Genomic DNA, 9122 nt, shown 5'->3' on the forward strand with positions numbered 1-9122 from the left:
GCTTTGGGTCCACATTATATGGCTGTACCCTACGAAACGTTTACACTTCTGAATGTGAGAGTTGTTAGAACATTGACTTCTGTAGACTGTTGGGTGTAATGCTCTAGAGTCCTTCCCAATCTCTAGGCACTATTGTTCTCTTGCATTGGCCTGGGCTTCACACCCCACACAACAATGTCACATCCCTAAAACCAGTCACCCTGAGGTCCACTCATATCGGATATGTTCGCAGTCTGAGCTATGAAACCAATACTGCAGTTATCATGCAGCACGCCGGGGTGTGATTTCCTACATGTGAGGTTCTTACACAAGAAGTTTTTTCTCTAGTTGCTCCTCAGTACAAGTTCTGGGCTCCACTCGCCGGGTTCTAAGCAACATTGCTAAATATCACTAGATTACACACATTTCCCTGCACAGTTAGAAATACAATTACAAGTCAATCACATTTGGTCATATAAAACAATTACCGGTAGGTGTTATTAATTTCCCTACGGCAGCTAGTTATCAGATGGGGGATGGGAAATATTAGGCCTGTTAATCTCATTAGTTTGTTCCTGTTTGTATCCCAGGTTCTGCCCAGGTCACAAAACAAGGCAATTTCTTTACTTCCTCTAACAACTCCTTCCTTGCCTTACAATCGCTCATTCATTTATTTCTCAGCATGGTGAAAATGTAAATGTATGCATAGCAAGGAAATATTGGCGCACCATTAACCCTTTAAGGATGGGCCTGCTTTGGAGCTTAATGACAGGGCAATTTTTTTTCTCCTCGTTCCAAAAGCCAAAACGTTTTATTTTTTCCGGTAACACAGCCATTTGAGAGATTTTTTTTATTGGGACGAATTGTATTTTTTAATGACACCATTTTGGGGTGCATATATACAACTTTTTATGGTGGTGGTGGGCAGGTGGATAAACACAGCAACATAGGCCTTTATTTTTTCTGTGTTCACCATAAGATATAAATGACATAACTTTATTTAGCAGGTTGCTGTGTCTATGAAGGTACAATAAAAGTCATCACCGATCCTGGCTGTTAGAGCGAGACGTCAGCTGCATACTAAAGCTGACACCCACAAGCAATGGCATAAGCAGAGCTGCGAGCCCGCATTGTCACTCCACCAGGAAGGGATTAAAGGGGTACTTCGATCTTGACACGTTATCCCCCTATCCACAGTATAAGGAATAACTTGCCGATTGGAGGGGGTCCAACCACTGGGACACCCCCCACATTCAGTGATATTCCCAAACACATCCCTAAAGTCTGACAGCAGCTAGCTCCAACAGTTTCCATTAAAGTGAATGGAGCAGTGTGCATATACACAGCTACCGCTATCAAAATTTAGGGATGTGCCAAGATCGATCTCTCCTCTGGCTTGGAAGGAGTCCCAGCGGCCGGACCCCCATTGATAAGCAACTTATCTCCTATCCTATGGAAAGGAAGTAACTTGCTGAGATGAAAGTTACCTTTTAACTTGTGGCCTTTTTCGGATTCTCGTTTGAACGACCAAGTGACGTCACCGCCAACCCGTTCGCTCTCGTGCAGTCAGGTCAGACAGGTAACTGCATTGTTGGCTCGTTCCAACGAGTATTGTTCAGCATCATATAGCGTTACACAGTTGCTGTATAAGACTGAACAAGGGACGTTTAACTGAACGATTAGTGAACGGGCCAACGAGGCTTTTAATGCCTGCAGAAAATGAGCAAGGAAAAGCAAGCGAAGGCTCGTTTGAATGATCATTGTTCTGTCTAAGGGTCCCTTCACAGGTAGAGGTTACAGGGGGCACTAACCCTTCAGACAAGTTATACTCCTGTAATAGCCTGTGCGTCTCATCAATCTTCTAATATACTCTCAAACATTTTTGTTCCGCAGCGGTAAATTCTGCATCCGCGTCTCTGAATGCCTAACTCAAACAATTGTCCTGAGAAAACAGAGGGGCGGGCATTCATATGCTACCTGCCTGACTGGACCAGAAACGGGGCAATGCAGTGTGGGAAGTGAGGGGAAATAAGTACAGGACAGTGAACTATAGGCAGAATGCTAGGCTTGCTACATACCGTCTGCCTGAAAGTGGGTTGCAAACAGCTGGACAGCAGAAAAATAGGAAAAACAGAACTTACAAACATGAAACAGAGTGCAAACAGCAGCAGGTGAGAAGGAAACGAAAACCAGGTATTTTTTAGAAAACTTGTTGAAAACTAAGGTACGCTTTAAGTGTCTGATCAGGGTCCAACTGCTGGGAGCCCTACCGTCGACAAGAATTGGGTCTCTTTCCCCCACTTGAATGGAGCAACAACCTTCTGCTTTCCTCTTGAGTTTAAATTACATGGCAGTGTACATATTTGACCAACGTTTTATTCTAATGGTAGACAAGGGACCCTCATTCTTATAATTGGTGTGGGTCACAGTTGTCAGACCCCCACCAATCACCTATCCTGTGAATAGAGGAGATTTCTCAGAGCTTACTCACACGGGTGTATCTTGCCTATGTAATAAGTGTATATTTTTTCACGTACGCAATACGCAGTGCTAAAAGCCCATTGAATTCTATTGGACCAGTCACACCTGCGTTTCTTTCAGACGTGTAAAAAAAAAAACACACAGCATGGCTTATTTTGGGGCGTATTATGCATGTAATAAGATACATATTTTGTTTAAATATAAAAAGGATTACTGAGAGTTAGACTAGAACAAAAATAACCCAACAATAATGACAGCCTTTCTAGCCTCCACCAAGCCGGACAGCTGGAATTTCAGAAGCTGCCCAGCTAGCGAGTGACATGGACATCTCCAGGGAACACAGACAGCCACAGACCTTCCCCCTTTCTCAAGATAACACACTGTCCTGACATTGTGGTAATCACAAGAAGCAAGGCTGAAAAATACCGCCCAAGGCAACATAAAAAGGCTTTCTGCCTTGAATCTGGGGATATACAAGTATCCAAAATATGCACATACATTATATGTAAGGAGATGTGAGCATTCTACTGAGCACAAGCTGCTGTCCATGCCTCTGTACAGACATCACTTTCCAACACCTACTACACTGTGACATCCAGGTACGAGGGTTGTAATTAAGGCACAATATAACCATTTATGATTATGGAATTACTGGCGATAGAATAATACAAAATGTTATTCATTACTACATGAGATGCTATCAATGCTATCTATATATTTTATAGAGATAATACTGCTATTTAAACAACTGAATGGGCATTGCAATAAATTTGAAAAAAATCAATGTGATTTCTTAAACGGGACTGTTCCACTTCTAAGAATAATGACCTATCCTTACATTCGTCATCAACAGCTAATTAGAGGGGTTCTGCTGACTGGAACCACTGCCGAACAGCTCATTGCTGGCAGTAGTGTTCTAATGTAGAGAGCTGCTTCGTTGTCAGAAGCAGACAGCTCCGTACATTGCGCAGTGGCCCCGGCATGGTACTGCAGGTTCAGTGCCATTGAAGTGAACAGGACTCAGCATGCAGTAACTCACCAGGCCACTGGGATGAGCTGGTTGGTGGGGAAGCTGGTCAGCAGACCTTTGATGATCGGCTATGGATGACGTTTCCTGAGGATAGGTCATCATCTTTTGGGCTCTTTTACACTGACCGATAATTGTTCAGATTCTCACTGGACTGCAAGTATCTGAACAATAAAGCTGGGTTCAGATGCAGCGGAAATGCTGCGGAATTTCCGTGCGGACCCTCCACACAAAAATTCCACATGCATTCTTAAAACAGACTAAACAGCAAAGTGGGCAAGATTTGCAAAAATCTCGTTCACACACTGCAGACAGTCCGCGCTGAAACTGATATGCATGCAGAATTCAAATTCGCAGCATGTCAATTTTGCTGCCGCTTCCGCTGCAGACTCTTTTCTCTATTGGGAAAGATTTCCGCAGCGTTATACAGGCTAAAAAGCCATTCAGAGGCCCTTCCAAATGGTGTTGGTTTGGAAGCAGCCACTTCGCTGCGGAAATCCCACATAATTTCCGTGCAGTCCCGCTGTGGACATTTTGCAAGATTGCTATGAGATTCCCAGCCTAGTCATTCAGTGTAAATACCAGTAGCAACTACACTAACGAACGATAATACAGTTTCTGCAGGCAAAAAAAAAAATAGAACGATCATTGGCCGTGTAAACAGGCTGCCGTTCGTCTATAAACAACTGCCTGTTTACTGTGGATGGAGACGGGCGGCCAGAGTGATCTCTAGAACACTCCACCTCCATTCACTGAGATTCTCGTGCCGTATAAAAGGGTCCTTAGAAGTAGGTCAGAGGGGCTTCATACATGGTACATACACTGGACAATAGGCCACATGAATACTGTTGGACACGGACCTTTTTCTTACAGCAGGTTTCATGCATTCTGATTGAAGCTTATACAGCTCCAATGTCAGAAGAAGTCCGAAAGGGTATTCTTACCGTCTATTGCCAGCCACTCCGTTGTTGGAGCCAGCAGATGGCACTGTTGTATAACAGCAAAAAGAGAAAGGCTTTTCGGAAACCCTGAACCCAAAATTGGATTGGAAAGGGTTAATGGTACATTGAAATAAATAATATCCCACCCTAGTGACCATGACTCCATTAAAGACCAGTTGTGATTACAGTACAGCACATATGTTCACATTAGCATCAGAGATTCCATTCCAAATGTAGCTGAAAATCCCTTAAAAAAATAGCAGAGCTACACTATTTAGTCCAGGATAACGCCAGACGGAAACAGAGTGGACCCCATTATAGTCAACCCAACGCCATTTGGTTTCGTCAAAAGACAGATCCATTCAGCAGTGGATTCTTTTTTCTGGCTTTCAAAACTGGAAATTTGAACCCATAACGCAAGTGTGAAAGAAGCCCAAATCACCCAACGCCAAATTAACGGATACTGTATCTTAAGAGGTGGTGTCCCACAAAATTAAGTTGCTTCCCATGTATGGTATAGCTGATAAATAGCTGATCGTTGGGGGACATAACACCGGGACCACCAGCAATTGGGAGAACGGGATTCCAGAGCATTCCTGAATGCATCCACTTGTATAGGAAAACTTTTGTCGCAGATTTTCACGCAAGATTTCCATGCGGATTTTGTCACAGATTTCTTGTGGATTTGAAACCTGTGGCAAAAATCTACAAAAAGCATTGACATAAATATGCACCACAGATCAATTTCCGCACTAACTTTTCTTCTGCAATGTGTGGATGAGATTTGTTAAAGCAAGCGCTAATTGTCAGTGTGCCCATCGGTGTACATGCATACTGCAGATCTGTTGCAGAATTTCTACAACTGTCCCATTCATCCAAATGAGGATTTCTGAAAACCACATACTTGCTGCAGAACAACCCCGTTGGTGTGTAGGCCGTGGATTATCATATATTCTACAACAAATCTCCCACCTCTAAACATCCCCTCAAATCACGCGGTTAGTTCTGTTTACACGGGCGGATCCATCGTTCATGCAGAAACTGAACGAGAAGTGAATGAATGCTTGCCCAGCGTTCAGTCGGTGCATGCATTTACACTGAACGATAAATCATTCAGATTTCCGCTTATCGGCCCGTGTAAAAAAGTGCTAACACTTTGGGTTGTTTTCTATTGTGGTCGATGGAAGTTCAAACTACTAAAACTTAAATATTCCAATAGTCGGGCACTACAAGTCATTTGTATGGTGTTCACTAGGCTATAAACAAGACTTGCCTTCACAGGGAACAGAATATTGCACGGGGCGTTGCAGTTTATTCTGCTGGCAAAATCCACATTTAAACCCACGGATTTTGATACAAAATTGAAAGTGGCAGAATTCTGCATCGAAAGACGCACATCAGCCATGCAGATTTTGGTGCAATTTTTCCATGCTTGTCTGTAGACGAACTTAGGCTGACCGCAGCCTGTAGAGACTGGAGCTGGCGGACCGGTAAGCAACCGCTGAGTTGTTATTTTAAGAAGTTAACAGTCATTAATACATATGGCCGTATGGATGGCCTTGTCTGTCAGTACAAGAACTACCAGAACTCAGAGGCTCACCACTTGGCACATGGAGGGTTCCCACTCAACATCTTTCATTTGCCCTAATGGGGTATTTGGGACATCCCTCATCATCAGTTATAAGAAGGAGAATAGTCTAAGGCTGCTTTCAGACGAGCATATTTTAACTCCGTATTAGATCCATGTTCTACTGACTGTAGTAATGTAAATCAATGTTGTAGTAATGTGAATCAATTCACATGCGAGTACTTTAAAAACCCAGCATGACCTATTCTCACTTTTGTGTCGCATTCATTTCTATGGGGCAAATCCCGATCACTATTTGCCCAGCAGAAAGTAACACCAATGACAGCAAGTACAGATGAAATATGGATGACATCCGATTGTCAGGCCGTCGGGAACAGCTCTGCAGAACGGGACCCTATTACAATACGCTCATCTGAAACTGGCCTAATAATGGCAAAAATACCAGATTGCCAATCAGGGGGAAAACGTCCCTCTAGTGCGCAGCATTGAGCAAAAACATTTCTGCGTGCTTCCCCGGGTGTGTGATGTACTAGAGAGATCAGGACTAGAAACGACAGTCCTCAGACACAAACACCATGGCTACAAAAACTGCAGACTTTTCTGTTTTGGGTTAAACAAGTAAAAAAAGTTGAGATCATAAATTACTTTGCTCTGTGACTGTTCTAGGACTGCTCAGTAGGAAGACATATAGGACAACCTATGTCTGTACATCTCAAGCACAACCGCCGTCACCCCACGGCCACGCTCTACGTCTATACATCCCATGCACAACCGCCGTCACCCCACGGCCACACTCTACGTCTATACATCCCGTGCACAACCGCCGTCACCCCACGGCCACGCTCTACGTCTATACATCCCGTGCACAACCGCCATCACCCCACGGCCACGCTCTACGTCTATACATCCCGTGCACAACCGCCGTCACCCCACGGCCACGCTCTACGTCTATACATCCCGTGCACAACCGCCATCACCCCACGGCCACGCTCTACGTCTATACATCTCGTGCACAACCGCCGTCACCCCACGGCCACGCTCTACGTCTATACATCCCGTGTACAACCGCCGTCACCCCACGGCCACGCTCTACGTCTATACATCCCGTGCACAACCGCCGTCACCCCACGGCCACGCTCTACGTCTATACATCCCATGTACAACCGCCGTCACCCCACGGCCACGCTCTACGTCTATACATCCCGTGCACAACCGCCGTCACCCCACAGCCACGCTCTACGTCTATACATCCCATGTACAACCGCCATCACCCCACGGCCACGCTCTACGTCTATACATCCCGTGCACAACCGCCGTCACCCCACGGCCACGCTCTACGTCTATACATCCTGTGCACAACCGCCGTCACCCCACGGCCACGCTCTACGTCTATACATCCCGTGCACAACCGCCGTCACCCCACGGCCACGCTCTACGTCTATACATCCCGTGCACAACCGCCGTCACCCCACAGCCACGCTCTACGTCTATACATCCCGTGCACAACCGCCGTCACCCCACGGCCACGCTCTACGTCTATACATCCCCTGCACAACCGCCGTCACCCCACAGCCACGCTCTACGTCTATACATCCCCTGCACAACCGCCGTCACCCCACAGCCACGCTCTACGTCTATACATCCCGTGCACAACCGCCGTCACCCCACAGCCACGCTCTACGTCTATACATCCCATGTACAACCGCCATCACCCCACGGCCACGCTCTACGTCTATACATCCCATGTACAACCGCCGTCACCCCACAGCCACGCTCTACGTCTATACATCCCATGTACAACCGCCATCACCCCACGGCCACGCTCTACGTCTATACATCCCATGTACAACCACTGTCACAGCACTCAGCAGGAGCCCCTGCAGCACTCGTCCTCCCTGACACGTCCCTGCAGGCTCACCTGGAGGGGCAGATGTCCAGGATCTCCCATTGGGGTGACGCTTGGAGTGGTGATGGGGGGCGAGGCAGGAGCACAGAGGAGGGGGCTGACACCAGAGGACCCTGCACCATGCAGGAGGACAATGCGGGGAGTGCAGGGACCAGAGCCGGGGGAGAGCACTGGATGTATGGAGCTACAATAACGGAGCCGGGCAGGCAGAGGTTAACAGAGGGCGTGCAGGGCGCGGGTCCCGGCGGTGTGCAGCAGCTCAGAGAGGACCCTGGTGCAGCTCCGGAGCGGCAGGCACAGGCCTCCGTTCAGTTGTCTCTGCAGACGCGGCCCTGACAGAGGAAACAGTGCCAGATCCGACCACCGCACCGCGCCTGCGCGGCCAGAGCAGGGGTGCAGGGCGTGATCCGCCCCGCCTCCCTCCTCCATGTTGTGGATGGCGGCCGCACGTCTGGTTGGCGGCTGACGGGATAATAGGGCGACGGAGTCATGGAAGTGTAGTATACAACAGCGGTGTATGGGGGTATACTGTGTAGTATAACGTTATAGGGAGCAGTAAACTTCGAAAGTCCATACCTTTCAATGCCCGCGTATTACAGCGTAACGTCCGCACGGACGCAATCATGGAATCGAGATGAGCGATTTTCAGCCACATAAAAACATCATGCCGGGAGAAATAGGGCATCAATGACTGAGAACGGCGACTCATAGCAGCGTTGCATATTCAACACCGCACATACGCAATATATTGCATATGGACAACGTTGAATATGCAACCCAGAGAGAACAATAGGCCTGTACACGCGTAATATGCGGTAAAATAGATCACGCTGCGTTCTTTTTTTGTGAGAATATTACACAAAATGAATATTTGGAAGTGTGAATGGATCAAAGAAAATCAATGCACTTTCATTGACTCCATTCACCGCATAATACACAGTGAAAATACGTCTGCGTAAATGGCCGTAAGGCCTTATCCACACGAATGTTTTATTGCAGCTGTTTTGCGAAAATCACCGCCATCTGAAGCCTTAGATTCCAATGCATTCTTTCAAATGGGCGATTTTCTGGCGCTTAAAATTGGCCACCTGGAAAAGATAGGACATAAGCTGCCGATTCGGGCCGTCCACTTCTACACATGGCCGGAAAAGATAGGTCTTTCCCTATCTTTTGGGCAAGATCAGCAATCAGCTCCCATAG

At 46.8% G+C, this 9122-nt stretch overlaps 1 protein-coding gene across 1 annotated transcript in view; it reads right to left on the reverse strand.

The window, feature by feature from the left end:
* CSK (C-terminal Src kinase) overlaps window positions 1-8294 on the reverse strand; it is a 69813-nt gene extending 61519 nt beyond the window's left edge. The window contains exon 1 of the mRNA XM_066592405.1: window positions 7935-8294. The gene's annotated coding sequence lies outside the window, so the exon portion shown is untranslated. The remainder of the gene's footprint in view (window positions 1-7934) is intronic.
* Between the last annotated feature and the right edge of the window lie 828 nt (window positions 8295-9122).

The sequence above is a fragment of the Eleutherodactylus coqui genome, chromosome 2 (genome assembly GCF_035609145.1).
Source record: "Eleutherodactylus coqui strain aEleCoq1 chromosome 2, aEleCoq1.hap1, whole genome shotgun sequence".
Taxonomy (NCBI): domain Eukaryota; kingdom Metazoa; phylum Chordata; class Amphibia; order Anura; family Eleutherodactylidae; genus Eleutherodactylus; species Eleutherodactylus coqui.